This window comes from Saccopteryx bilineata, chromosome 10, assembly GCF_036850765.1.
Source record: "Saccopteryx bilineata isolate mSacBil1 chromosome 10, mSacBil1_pri_phased_curated, whole genome shotgun sequence".
In the NCBI taxonomy this organism is placed as follows: Eukaryota; Metazoa; Chordata; class Mammalia; order Chiroptera; family Emballonuridae; genus Saccopteryx; species Saccopteryx bilineata.
Window position 1 is genome coordinate 78,904,243 of NC_089499.1, and position 15,019 is coordinate 78,919,261.

The following is a 15,019-nucleotide window of genomic DNA, read 5'->3' on the forward strand; positions in this document are numbered from 1 at the left end:
TCTTTCTCACTTCATCTCGCATCACCCTGCTGCTTACCCCCTGTGGCCTGGTCACACAGAGTTTCTTGCTGTTTCCCACGTGTCAAGCTTATTCCCACGTCAGCATCTTTGCCCTGCTGTTCTGTCTGTCTAGAAGCCTTTCCCCCTGATATGTCTATGCCTTCCCCTTCATCTCAGCTTTCTCTCCCACGGCATCGCTGCAGAGAAGCCTCCGTGAGCACAGTGCCTTGAGCACACTGCCTGCATTAGGCGTCCTCCTGGGGTTCTCCACTTCTCATCTCTGCTTCATGTTTCTTCATAGGACTCATCACTGCCTGACACCATATTGTCAATTTGTGTTAATTTGCTTATTTTCTGAATACAACTTGTGAGAATAAGGAATTTGTCTGTCTTGTTTGCTTCTTATCCTCAATGCCTAGAAAAATGTTTGGCACTCAGAGTACTTATTAAGTATTTAACACATTTTTGATAAATGAATATGAATAAATAAAACTTACTGACTACAGTGAGAGAGGCTCTTAATTTGGCATGTCTTTACCTCTCTAAACTATATGAAAACTCAGTTCTTTCAGCAATTTTCTCTGTTTGAAAGATTGGGACTTCTTTTGTACAATGTCCCATAATATCATTTGGCTTTCATTTGATATAAACACATAATTTACATATTAATTCTGCCTTGTTCTTTTCTCATTAGCCCATAACATTTAAAATAGAACATTGCTTGGCAATACTGTGGGTTTTTATGATGTCTTATTAAAGTCTCCATTAGTTAAGTATCTTAATAAGTGAAAGCTTTGTTCGGTAACACTGTCTTTCAGCTGCACACCATCTCCATTGAAGAGCACATTCACAGACACGGGACAATTTTAGCATTAGGACATGCCAACCTAACAGCCAGATGTGCTTGCTGACACATTGAAAGTTAAAAGCTGTCACTGTAGGTAATCATTGGGTGCCAGTGACACTGAGAATAGAACAGATTGGATGGGGGAAAGAAAAGACAAACTCAGGCACTGCTATTGGAAAGTACAGCTCAATTATCAGGCTGTCATTTAAATTCTTTAGAATGTTAATTGGATAAAACCACAAGTTAAAAAAAAATGATCACAGTATGTTTAGAGCTATGAGACTATGTCTTTGGATTTCACTTTGAATGACATTGACCTGCAGGGTAAAGTTCAAAGATCTAGCTTATAATGCTAGGCCCTCATTTAACTGGAGGATGGACTGGAGTAGAAGGTAGGAAAATGAAACCAGGGAGAGAAAAAAGACACTAATACAATTGCTTAAGCAAAAGAAGATGATAGGCTGTGGTGGGAAAGAAGAAGAGAGGAAAGGAAGAGGCAGAATGAGGGCTGCATTAGGTAGGAATGAAAAATAATGGGCAAGGGAAGTACAGAAACATCAGAGGTGGGTGACAAATGGAATCTTTTACGTCCATGTTACAGATAAAGAAATAGAGTAGCAGATTGGCCTTCTGAATTTGGGAATTTTTCTGTGTTATTTGTGTAAGGCTTTATTACCTTGTATCTTTAAAAGAATATAGTTTGCTAATGTGTCTAAATGACTTACTGAGAATAGCTACATTATGAGTCTAAGCTAGATACAGCAGTGCTTGCTGTGGTGTGCAATATTTGGTACATATAGATAATCCTATATTGTTGTTTTTGGGAAATTGATCTATATTATTGTTGAAATAATGCCAAATATACTAGTAATCACATCAAAGGTAAAATGATTCATTTTATCCATCAACAGACAAAGATTCTTAAGTTTGATGGGGAAAGGGGAACAGCTCTATTCTTTTTACAAACTATTTACAAAGGACACACTTGTTAAGGCTTGGGAAGACTGAAAGAAAATAGACAGAAAATGATATAATATACTATAAAATATTTTTCAAAAGAAAGCTGTTGACACTGTGCTACTATCAGACAAAATGCACTTTAAAAAAGTATTATTGCAGATGCAGAGTTATTACTTAATGATAAAGAACAACCTACCTTATCTAGTAGAGTCATTTCAAAAATATGTAAAGTGAAAATTGACAGAATCATCATGAGGTATTGAGAACATGGGTAATCATAATTGGGGAGTCTTAAAACACACCTCTCAGACAGTGATAGATTAAATAAACTAAAAAAATTAGTAAGGATAAAGAAGATTTGACTATTGTAACTGATTAGCTTGATCTAATGGACATGTGTAAAACTTTTAATTTCAGTATCAGAGTACATACATAGGAAACCTTACTTACCACTGGTGAATAAAAATTACATTAGCTATATTCTTTAATCTCAGAGAAAAAGAATCAGGAGACCAAAAATCAAAAGACATCAAACACTTTGTACATTTGCAACCTGGCCAGGTAGGTCAGTTGGTTAGAGCATTGTCCCAATACCCCAAGGTGATGGGTTAAATCCCCAATTAGGGCACATACAATAATCAACTAATGACTGTATAAATAAGTGGAACAACAAATTGATGTTTCTCTCTCACTCACCCTTCCTACTTCTAAAATCAATTAAAAACAGAACTCCATACATTTGGAAAATCAAGATTATACTTCTAAATAATTATTCGGTCAAAGAAAATAAATGATTAAAATTATTAGATACTTCCTTTTAAGTGAGAGGAGTGTAGATAGTGAGATACACTCACATGCACCCCCTCTGAGATCCATCTGGCAACTACTGTCTTGGGTAGATGCTCAATCAACAGAGCTATTTTCAGCACCTAAGGCTGATGTGCTCGACCAACTCAGCTACCCTCAGTGCCCGGGGCAAATGCTTGAACCAATTGAGCCACTAGCTGTAGGAGGGGAAGAGAAAGAGAATGGGAAGAGAGAGGGGATAAGAAACAGATGGTTGTTTCTCATGTGTGCCCTGACTGGGGATTGAACTCAGGAGGTCCATACACCAGGCTGATGCACTACCCACTGAGCCACTGGCCAGGGCCTAGACACTTTATTTTCAATTTTGTGCAATATAGTTAAAGTGGAACATGGATGGAAATTTATAGATTTATAAATGTATATATTAGAAATGAAGGAAGAGTGATTATTAGTGAGGTAAGCATTCAACCAAAAAGGTATAAATAGAATAGCAGAGTATGTCAAAATAAAAGGACAAGATAATACAAAATATTATAAAAACCAATAAAATGGAATACAAAGGAATAGTAGAGAAGGTCAACAGAGCAAAAGATGATTCTTTGAAAGACTAAGCAAACATGGAAACAGCTGGTGAACTTGATCAACAACAGAAACAGAGAGCGAGGACACAAATAGTGTTAGATATGAAAGGGGGACTAAATAGAGATACATTATAAAATAAAAAGTCAAAAGAATATACTTTGAATAACTTTATGGTACTATATTTGAAAATGTACATTCTAATAAATAAGTTTGTTCAATATGCTTATGATATATATACATATTCTGAGCTCATGTCACAAGAGACTGAGAAACATGATGTCTAGCTGAGTTAAGTTTGAGCCTGGATTCCTGGAATGGAAAATTATTCATCCATAAAACAAATATTTATATGCATCAACTATGTATCTGGAATTGTGCTGGTGTTAGCTTATCATGAGGGAGGGGTCATGATACAATTCATTATAAAAATAGATATTTATAATTGTAAGTGCAGTGTAGAAAGGTTAGAACATATAACAGGGAACTTAATCTTATTAGGACAAAGGGCTGATTACTAACGGTTTCTTGAAGAAGTGAGGTTTAAATTGTAGGAATTATTGTGACTAGGAGAGAGTCCTGGGTCCAAAGGATAGATCATACAGTGGGAAGGTAGAAAAGTGTGAGATTTAGTTTCTACAGTTGCCATTGGAACATGGGAAGGATTTATACAATAAGACAAATACATTAAATTTACCCATATCTGAAAAGTGCAGATATATCTTCCCTCATTAATAGCTTTATGTTACTGCTTAGGACAATAATCTGTAGAGAAAGTATGAAAAGATTGGTGAGAGGAAATAAACCAACTTCATTCAGATGGTAATTGCTTCTAGAGGAGGGAGAGCAGAGGGGGCTTCTACATCTATCTCTTGTGCATGGCTGTTCCTTCCTGAAAGGAAGTATAAAGTTAGCCACAATTATGAGTTTGCTAATTTCTTCATTTAAGTGTTGGCTTTCTCTGGAACGGAGCCTTCAATTATAAATCACCAGGAGAAAATTACAGAAGAGAAACTTAGAGATGTCATTTGAAAAGAGCAGTGGTTTAAACGTGAGGAGGTGGATGCCGACACTCAGAGTAAGAGATTAGAACTGTCCTGTCCGGTCCGTGAGCTCCTAGCTCCATGCGACTGTCGAATACCTGAAACGTGGCCAGTCTGAATTGAAATGTTCTGCAAGTGTAAAATATACACCAGATTTGAAAATAGTATTAAAAAGAGAATATAAAATATCTCAATATTTTTATATTGATTAGATGTTGAAATGATAAGATTGTGCATATTTTGGGTTACATAAAACATTTTAAAAATTAATCTCATTTGTTTCTTTTTATGGTATTTTTCTGGTTACTAGAAAGTTTAAAATTATAGTTGTGGCTCACATTATATTTCTATTGGACAGTGCTGGTTTAGAAACTATAGCAATTTGGCATTGCCACAATACCGAGTACATTTTTTATTGTGTTTGTAAATGGATTATCAACCCACAGTATATTGAAAATGAGAAATACACTGTACTATAATACTATTCTATCGCAAATAGTTTGCAAAGCACTGCTTTAAGCCATTCCTGTCTTCCACAGTACTTTAGCTACTCTGCTTATTATAGGAAAATATTGTATATTGTCAACTTCTCAGGGCTCTGTGAAATATTCTAAGTGACTACTAAATTGACTTGTCCTTCTGAATATGAAAAAACTGACTGATAAAGATGTTATCATATAACCCTCAGATTTACTTGTATTTATTTAAAGTTACATAACTTGTATATTGATTGGTGTTGGAAAGAATGTAATGAATACTATGGTAAAGAATTCATTTTAAAAAAAGTCTAATTGAAAGATCAGTTTGCCATCAATTAGTTGTTATTTTGAGAATTAAAAAAGCAAGAGCTGAAGAAGCTCATATCTTAAATTAGCTACATTGCAGCATTGGTAATATACTTGAGTAATTGTCTTCGTAGGTTTTGTTCTATAAAATTGACTTATATTTTGTCAGAATGGGTTAGGCTTAATGTTGGACTTTGAGTTTGGCACAAGTGAGTTTGTGATTTACAGGGCAATTTTTCTCCTCAAAACCTGGGCAGAACCATTTATTTTAAAACCAATATTTATTTTACAATTGGAAGATAGAGCAGATTAAAGGAGCATAAAACCATGATAAATTACCCAATCTTAATCCCATAGAAAATCTTTTAAATGGCTCTTAAACTAATGGCAGTAAAACTGTCTCATAGGGTTTGTATTTGGATGCTTTTCTAGCATATGGTATAATCATGTAGATTAAAATCTAATGGTATAATCATGTAGATTAAAATCTAATTAACAGGGAATTTATAAATATTTAGATGTGGTCTACATGATTTTTTTCCATAAAAAGTTCAATGTGTTTTTTCCTTAGACAAATTGGGGTCAGGCTCGTGACTAAAGCAAATCCTATCTAAAATCCTTAGCTGTTTCAAATCAAAGGCCCAAGAAATGAAATCTCTTTTAGTTTTTTAATTTAGTGATCAATTTTTTTATATTAAATCTTCAAGAACATGTATATCTGTATTTATTATAGATTATTATGCAAGAAAGGAATTTTTATAACATCTCATTTTGTTTGATTTGGTTCCCATTGATATCTTAGGTTATAATAATTTCTGTAGTTGAAAATAATGGGGCTACATTCTCTAATAGTATTCTTTAAGACTATTATAATGATAAGTAAAGTTATATCATATACAACCTTTGGACTGATTAACCTACGCTAAAGGGTAGAAAATATTTGAAATGATAGAGATCTTTTTGTAGTCATGGTGAATTTTCTAAAATGGGACCTGTGTCTTATTGTGGAATAGACATCCCATTGTGAATGTTATGTCTCTAATTAATTGTAGACTAGGTCAGTGGTTGGCACACTTTCTGTAGAAGATGAGAGACTAAATATTGAAGGTTTACAGTCTTTGTTCTAACTATTTGACCCTGCTGTTATTGGGTGAAAACAGCCTTAGGCAATATATAAATGAATGGAAGTGTGCATATCTTTTGACCCGATAATTCTATATCTAGGGATGTTTATTAAGGAAATAATCAAAGGTTTTGGCAAAGAAGTGCATACAGAGTATTTGTTACTTGATGACATGGAAAGCTGCTTTTAAGTCTTGGTTAATTAAAAGCAACAAAACAATTTAAGGTATGATCCTGTTTTGATATAATGTGTACATATGTATTAAGTTGAGACATGCAGAATTGCTGATAATTGACTGGTTTGTTTTTTTTTTTATCTGCAAGATGGATATTTTATTCAGCCAAACTCTTTTTACTATTCATTTGTTACAATGAATATATTTTAAGTTGCAAGGAGAAAAAATGACCCAGGTTTTTTAGGACAAAGGGAAGACTTTGCTATACAAATTGTGGTTACTCTGGGATGGAAGGAAGTGGAGCCCTCTTTGGAGGAGGTGGGCCTCCTGTGAGGAATTGGGGGCACTGTTTACCTGTTGGCAAAGCCATTCCTGTGTGGCAGTGGGTCCCTAGCAATGCAACCAGCTCTCTCTGCTGCATACCCCTTCGCAGACTGCCTCTCCCCCCTGCCACTTGACATCAATTCATCAACTGAGCTCTTTTTCAGATTCCTTACACATCAGGTTCCTGTGTGATTAGGATTTGGCTATCTTCAGGAAGGGGAAATACTGGTCATGCTTATATCTTTGTGACAGTTATATTGCAAATTGTAGACTTCTACTTTGACACTCTGATCTTATGCATTGGTCTTGTGAGCTTGTTTAAAGAGGCCCACCTCCTGAGAAGTGGATTCCATATTGTGTGTTGAGAACAAAGGCCCCGGGTACTGGGTACCGACTGGTAAGGGCACTTCCTAAGGTGCTGATGACTTGAGTTGGTCCCTGGAGCCTGCTGCCCTTCCCCAGACAGCACAGACCTTTCCGCACTGTTGGGTGCCTGAGTTTTTTCTCCTATGTGAGTTTTGGCTGTTCCTATCTCTCAGTTTTGCAATTCTTTTTCTCTCTTCAGCCTTTGTGTGCTGTTTTTCCCATTTCTTCTTGTCATCTGGCAGAAACACAGTGGGGAGAGACTGCTACACAAGAGAGATTTTTGATGCTGGCATTTGACTTTCTCCTGGAGTTTTTGTTGGATGACATTGATTCCTAGAGCAAAGGGCGCTCAGCTTTGGAGCCGGACTGTTGAGAAACAGAGACCCCGGCCCCCAGGCCTGCATTGAGGCTGACATCTCCGTGTCCCAGCAACAGGGTGTGGGATTTGTGTGAGACTGTGGGACATGTCCCTGGTGCCTAGAGCTTCGCACAGGGACCGTCAGTGTAAAGCGAAAGCAGCAAGTCGTTTCTCTGCCTGGGGGAGGCAAACACTTCCATCTACCTGAGCGAGCTCACATGTTTCTCATCAGAATCTAAAACCGCATTTCACTGTATTTTGATACAAATTTTCAACTCCACTTCAGGGATAAGTTTTGCTTTGATTTGGAGCACAAGTCAGAATGATTGTATCTCCATTAGAGAAACTAAAGAGACCTCAGTAACTGACACTAATTTGTTAAATAGAAAATATTTTCCCAGTAGGCAAAAGTTACTGGCTAAATACAGCCCCAAATCGAAAATCATTTCTACCAAGGACTCCTCTTATGTTAGCTTCCTTTTTCTGTGAAATGATATGGATCTGTGGAATTTACATTTCTTACAGAATATTTACACATTTTTCCTTTTCAGCAGGTGAGAGAAAATCCTAATTTGAAACATATTCTCTGTCACTTTGGAGGCTGATTGGGAACAAGAGCTCTTTGTATTTAAAGAAATCCCCTGTGCTGTTGGTAAAGCTGCTTACAGAATTTGAGGTTACACATCTTTAGGAAGATGTAGGTCTGAAAATTTACAAGACTTCAAGTCACAAAGTGTTGATTGCATCACTTTGCTTAGGAATACTGTTAAGTAATTTTTAAAAAGTCAAGTGACTACATTTTGGCCTCATCAATGAAATGTATCAAGAACTATACAGTAGTGAAATGATGTGAAGAAAAATAACATTTTATTTCTATTTGTGTTGGAAAAAGTGAAAATTACCCTCTTTCCCTTTGAGTTCCTGCTACTAAAGCTTATAAATTTTATGTTAAGCATTTAGATGTTTATGTGAGGGGAGCTCAATTTATGAATCTGAATGCTACCAAAATGACAATTAATTTTAGAAAATTGTCAGTCAGTGCACATATTGGACATAGAATAAGATGATTCATTTACTATATAGGCAATAATGTATGTTATAAAAAATCAGGAGTTAGTCACACAGAAAGGGGAAAAATGAATATAGATCAATAATTTAATTTAGCTTTGATCTAGCTAAGTTTTCTACTGCATGGTTCATAATTTTTCAATGAATAGACTTAACATTTTACATATAGTGCCTTAGTTTTGTATCGATCTTCTCTAATGTATTCTTTATGTCAGAGAAGGAATAGCCTATCTCAAATCTTCAACAAAAACATGTGTCAGCCTGCAAATGTTAACCAAAATATGACAACCTGTTAAATGTTATTTATTCTATTTTCAGAACTACTTTTCTTCATGATTATATAATTTAAAAATTTAGAAGAGAAATGGGTAGTAAATGAATGATGACTTGGAGGGCGAGTTCATGGGGCTCTCAGCTAATAGATTCTTAGTCTTTCTGCATTACTTAATTGCTTATTAAAAGTAGACTCTTCATGTACTATGTATAGTGTATATTTATTCTGTAGAAAATTATTAATTTTTAATGGAACTAAGTGACTGCTTGGACAAGGGACTCTAGCTATTAATCAAGAGGCAAGTGATCGACTGACTTTTGTGTTCATTAATTATTCATGAAGTTCAATTATAAGGTTTGAAACAGTAGAGAAAAGTTTTTTATTAGTGATCTACACATATACACGTGCTTGCTTTGGTACTTTCTAGTATCATATTCATTTTTATTTAGCATGTGCCATGTGCCATAAACTAATGATTCAGTGATGACAAAACCATCAGCCTCTGCCCTCACAGAGCTCCAGGGCAGTAAGTAAAACAGAAGTGTTTCTGTGAGATGAGGGTAAGTGCAGAGTGCTATTGACAGTTTAGGGGACTCCATTTTCCTGGACACTCCTATACACAGAAAACAATTATTTCCTGCAAAAATTTCCTAAGTCTTCTGGAAATTCAATCTAGCAAATTCTAATTGCCATCTGAAACAGTATTTTTCTTAGAATGATGGAGTCATGGTTTCTCAGAGCTGGAGAAGACTGGAGAGTCACTCAGGGCTGAACCCTTGTGCTCCTGGACGCCAACCTGAGCACATCCAGTACAGGAAGGAAGTGGGCCGTTCATGGGGTCATTTCTGGGTGTGTGAATTGTTTAAAGTGCTTCTGGTGAGGACCTGAAACTTATTCCTGCATATTCTCTTTATTGGTTCCAGTTTGGTATCTTGGGCAAAATCATCAAATCACATTTACCCATTATTTGGAGCACTTAGCTCAGTGTTCCACTTATCTGTGTGATCTTTTATTTTGACTCTGTTATCCCTGTGAGATGTATGTATCCTGACAGCATATTTGTGTCTGGTTTCGCTCACTGACATTTCCCTAGCACTATCACAGCACTAGCGAGCCAAGGGACAAATGTTCTGTCTTGTTCCAAAAGGCTTTAGGGAAAAATACTTGGGTTAAAACCTCACATAGTACTCCATTAACTGTTTGACAGCAGCTGTCATGGTTTTCTCCCTGCTCTTATTTTTTTTCTCATCCTCAGGTTAAGCCTCATTTCTTTTAACTTTTTTTTTTTTTTTAACAAATGATGGTGTCTAGCCCCTCACACCAAAGTCATCTTTCTCCCAATGCACCCCACTTTGTTGATATATAAAGTGCCAGTCTTATGAGGAGGTTTTGGGAAGGCTTCATGAAAGAGGCTCACACTGACCCTGTCTAGGTCTGAAAAGACGAGAAAGAGTTCTTGGTGCCCAGGAGCTGGACGGGCACTTTCTCAGCTGCTCTGAGAATAGTGGGTCAGAATGTCTCCCGCCTCCCGGGCTTCTCACTGGGCTGTCTAATGCTAGTTCCTCTCTGAGCACTCTGTTTCTCTTTCTCTGTCCATCTTCCCCATGCACTTTTGAATCTTTCCTCTTTATCCCTTCCTCACTATCGTCTCAAAGCTTGAGGCAGAGCAGCCTGAGGTTCAGATAGTTGGTGTTCAAATCTGGTTGAACCCATAGTTTGCATGTACTTCAGCAGGTAGGATACTTCATTGAGATTTAGCCTTCTCTTCTTTAAAGTGGAGAAAATAATCACATTCATCTTATAAAGTCATTGTGAGAATTATCAGATAAATTACCTGGGAAGAGCCTGACTCATAGTAGGAACCTCACACCCTGTAACAATTACACTTGTCCCGCTCTAGCGAACCTGCTGCAGCTCACTTTTCATGGTCTAACCATCTGTCCAGAGGCCACAGCACATGCAGTGGCTCGGACATATTGCCATGGAAACCCCATCATTCTGGTCAAGATTTCTATCAATAGGTTTATTGCAGATTGCTGCAGCTGCAATTAGTGTTTACAATCTAATGGCAACTTGCAGATTAAAGCTTGTCATCATTATTTAACCTCAAATTAAGCAGTTTCTGATCCCATTCCATGCCCTTCCACAAGCCCCAGATTGCTGCTAAAAGTGCCCAGAGTACTGATAGATTCTAGGACTAGAAAGCAGGGGCTGGCTTAGCAAGGACTCTGAAGAACAGCAAATCTGATCCTTACTCACATGCCTGAGGCCTAAAGCGAGGCAGCTATTCAAAAATCTCTGTAAAGGGAGGAGAAAACAGAAAGACATTTTTCTAGTTCTGGGAGCATGTAGTCTATGAACTGCAGAGATCATGAGCCAAAAGATGTTCTGGAGACAGAAACAAATTCCATTCTTAATATTTAAAAACAACCTCAGTTTTTATTTTACAGAGGTAGTATATGTCAATAGTAAAACTATAAATGGTAATTGTAAAAGAAGAGATAAAAAAAGAAAGTAAAAATCATACAAATTCCTATGGTCCTCCTGATTTTAAGGTTTGCCTATGCTACTAGCCACAGTGGCTCATGAACATTTAAAACATGTCAGGACTCCTGTCCTGCTCAGGTAGCTTCGCTGGTTAGAGTGTCATCCTGATACATTCTAACTGGGTTCGATTCCTAGTCAGGGCACATAAAAGAATCATCCAATGAATGCCTAAATAAGTGGAACAAGTCAATATGTTTCTCTCCTTCCTTCCTCTCTCTCTAAAATCAATAAAGAAAAAAACTATGGCAAGACTGAAACGACTTGTACTGTGAGTATAAACTTCACATCAGATTTCAAATGCTTAGTATAGAAACAAAGAATTTATATTTATTTGGTTTATGTTTGGTTAATTAAAATATGTCATTAAATGAATTTCATCTATATGTTTTAAGTTTTTAAAAACCTGAACATTTACTGTGCAAACAATCACTGAAATCCTCAGGACTGAGTGACGCGCCAGCTGCCCCTTGGCTTTAGGTGTGCCCTGCACGGCGCCAGGCCCGACACATGCTGCAGGACTAGGTGCCTCCTTCCACCAGTCCCAGCCTCAGCACAGCAGTTACACTTTAGGTGTGCCCTGCACGGCGCCAGGCCCGACACATGCTGCAGGACTAGGTGCCTCCTTCCACCAGTCCCAGCCTCAGCACAGCAGTTACACTTTAGGTGTGCCCTGCACGGCGCCAGGCCCGACACATGCTGCAGGACTAGGTGCCTCCTTCCACCAGTCCCAGCCTCAGCACAGCAGTTACACTTTCTCTTCCTCGGGCAGGGTAGCCACATTTGCCACAGGTAGCCTTCTGAAGGTGGTAGGTCTTAGAGCCACAGAGGCGGCACAACCAGTGCTTTGTATTGTGACGCTCTCCATGTGATGACGTTCTCTTCCTCACAAGCTTCTGCAGCCCAGACCGATGAGCTAGTTTTATTTTTTTTAATGTGGCTACTACACACATAAAATTGCATAAGTGCTCTTTATTGAATTTCTTTTGGACAGACCTTTTCCTTTGCATACCTTAAAACTTTTTAAAAAGTGGGTTATCCTCCATACAACTCTATCTTTTTTCCTGTTAATAATGTAATGTTCATGTCATGAAATGTATGATATGGCATGCATTATCTTTAATTGTTTCTAACTTTTCATTATATGGTGTGCCATAATTGATTAATGCAGTCCCCTATTGTTGAGCACTTAGGTTATTACCATTTTTAAAAATGACAAATTATTTATGAATCTACTTGTAACTATATCTTTGGGCTGATCTTTAATTATGCTCTTAGGATTAGTTGAGTCACAAGGTCGCTTGTGTTGTTTAAGCAAATCGTTATGCAGGAGGGTCGCACCAATTCATATTTACTCCAGTGGTTTATGAAAATGCTCATTTTACCTCATCTTTAGCAATACCAGCTATCATCATTGTCCTTAATTCTCATTTTAATGAGCAGCATTGTTACGGGCTAGCTTAGCAAATTATTGAAAAAGTCTTCATCTTGGTAGATTCTCCACTGCTCCTGTAGATGCTTCAGATGACTTTCTTTTATCTATCAATTTTTGAGCATCATTTGATCAATCAATTGTTGAGCTTCAGCAATGTGTCTAGAACTGCCCCAAAATTTGTAGAAGATGTGATGTCTGACTTCTGGAGATCCCTTCTATTTACTATTTAAGTGGAAAAGAAAAAGAAGAGAAAATAAGTAGGGTATGAGCCATGTGAGTCATACATACTACAATGTTGCCAGCACGTGAACTGAATGTTTGGTATATGGTAGACTCTTGGTAAATATTATTAAATGAATTCATCAATGAATGGATGATAATAAGTGATAAAAAATAAAGGAGCAATGATTTTAAGATAGGGGTAATTAGGGAAGGTTTTCTGTTTGGTTGTTTGTTTTTGTAGTATAATGAAGACAGCAGAGAGGATGGGTAAGTAGGCCTAAACATATTCAGAAATATTGTCATTGTTGTAGTAAAAGTATGGATGTGAGGAGTGAGAGACCCTAGCAGGGGAAAGAGTAGCCTGCTCTGGCCTGGCTCTGCCTCTGTGTGTGTGTGTGTGTGTGTGTGTGTGTGTGTGTGTGTGTGTAGATGGAAATGAAGGGTGTTTTGTGAAATCTCAGGTGGTAAGACTGGCTACCTGGGAGGGTTTGGGTGGCTCCCTTCAGATGGTAATAGAGGGGGGAGCTAGAGAGAGATGTACCAGCTGTAGAGGCTACCCTTCTTTCTGTGGCTAAAATAGATGACACACTCAAATTGAGGACCTGGAGGGGAGTTTAATGAGAGGACAATTGACAGAGGTGTGTGTAGAGTTAAGGGACCCAAAAAAGATGGCAAAGCATCTGTGGAAAGTCTAGAGGGGCAAAGGGAGAGTGCAGTTTCCCAGGGAGAGCCTTGGCTAGGCAGGATGGGCTTCCTGGAGGAAGTAGAGCCATAGGTAGAGGTCATGGGCACTTTTCCAGACTCACAGCTGTGCAGTAACAGGTATGGGGAAGACAGAAGAGCTGGGAATGAAATTCCCAAACTCTTTCTGCCACCGTCTGGTTTTCTGATGCCACCAACCCTTGTCTTAGCCCAAGAGAAGCCAGAGGGCATGGGAGTGGAGTCTGCAGAGGGCTGCCACAGAGGGTCCACCAGCAGGCAGAGGAAGGGCCTAATGGGGAAAGGAAAGGAAAGCCAAGGCTTCAGCTCTCATACCTCCTCTCTGGGGTGAGGCCTTTACCCTCTCTGAGCTTTGGGTTTCTCATCTATAATATGTGCAAAGTTACTGAAGGAGAGTGTTTAGCATAATGGCAGTTTCTTTACTTGTACTCAGCAGTACAAGTAAAGAAAAAGAAATGTGACTTAGCCACATCAAGTTTTCATCATCTTGTGCATTTATCCTTTCTTACAAGTTATTCAGAAGGGAAAACAGAGGGGGAAACTTACCCCAAGACCTGTACTGTACATTTAGATTTGAAAAGTGTTATATACCCCAGCAGGGTGGCTGTTTGCATTCTGAATTGTGCATATCAAACCCTTATACTCTGGTAAAAATACATAGAATTTTTCATGTAGTTGGATAATTAGGCCACATGCTGTTGGCTCTGCTCAAAAAAGGTCATTTAAGTGCCCTCTTATTATTTTTGGCATCCTCTGGGAAGTTTAAATAGCCACTGCTGGTGAGGTTTCTATATAGAAGTTCTTTTAAAAATACTGAAATTGAACAGAGTTTAATAAAATTGCACTGTTAGGTGTAGCAAGCTCTCCCAGAGATAAACCTGAAAAAACGAACCCCAAACCCCAAAGTAAATACTTCTGTAAATCAGGGACTTTCACAAGCACTCCCTGGGGAAAGTAGTTTGACTCACTTGGAGTTTAGTTTACAAGCCAGGGTAGAAGCTGTCAGATGAGGCCATGTGACCCCTCCATTCTCTTGTACTTAGTGGGGATCTGTGCAAACAATGAGTGGCAGCATTTGAAGCTATGCTGAAATATTATCTCTTTAATCCTCATGTAGAAAAATGAAGAGTGCAGTAGTGTAAAATAAGTGAATATATTCCCAATATATGAATGTTCTTAAATTATCAGACCATTTTAGAAAGTAAAATGATTAAATAAATAAGGCTTTAGTTAAGAGAAACCATTTATATTTATTAAACCTATACAAAGTCCTAGCCACTATTTAAAAGGCTTTAGGTATATTATCTCATTCAATCCTTGCAGTAGCCCTAGGAATGGATAGTGTTTTCTTCATTTTGCTGAGAAGGAAACTGAAGCTTCAAGAAATGA

The 15,019-nt window shown here is 37.7% G+C and overlaps 1 protein-coding gene across 1 annotated transcript in view; it reads left to right on the top strand.

The window, feature by feature from the left end:
* Nucleotides 1–15,019, top strand: part of FHIT (fragile histidine triad diadenosine triphosphatase) — a 1,915,768-nt gene that overhangs the window by 406,053 nt on the left and 1,494,696 nt on the right. The window lies entirely within an intron of this gene.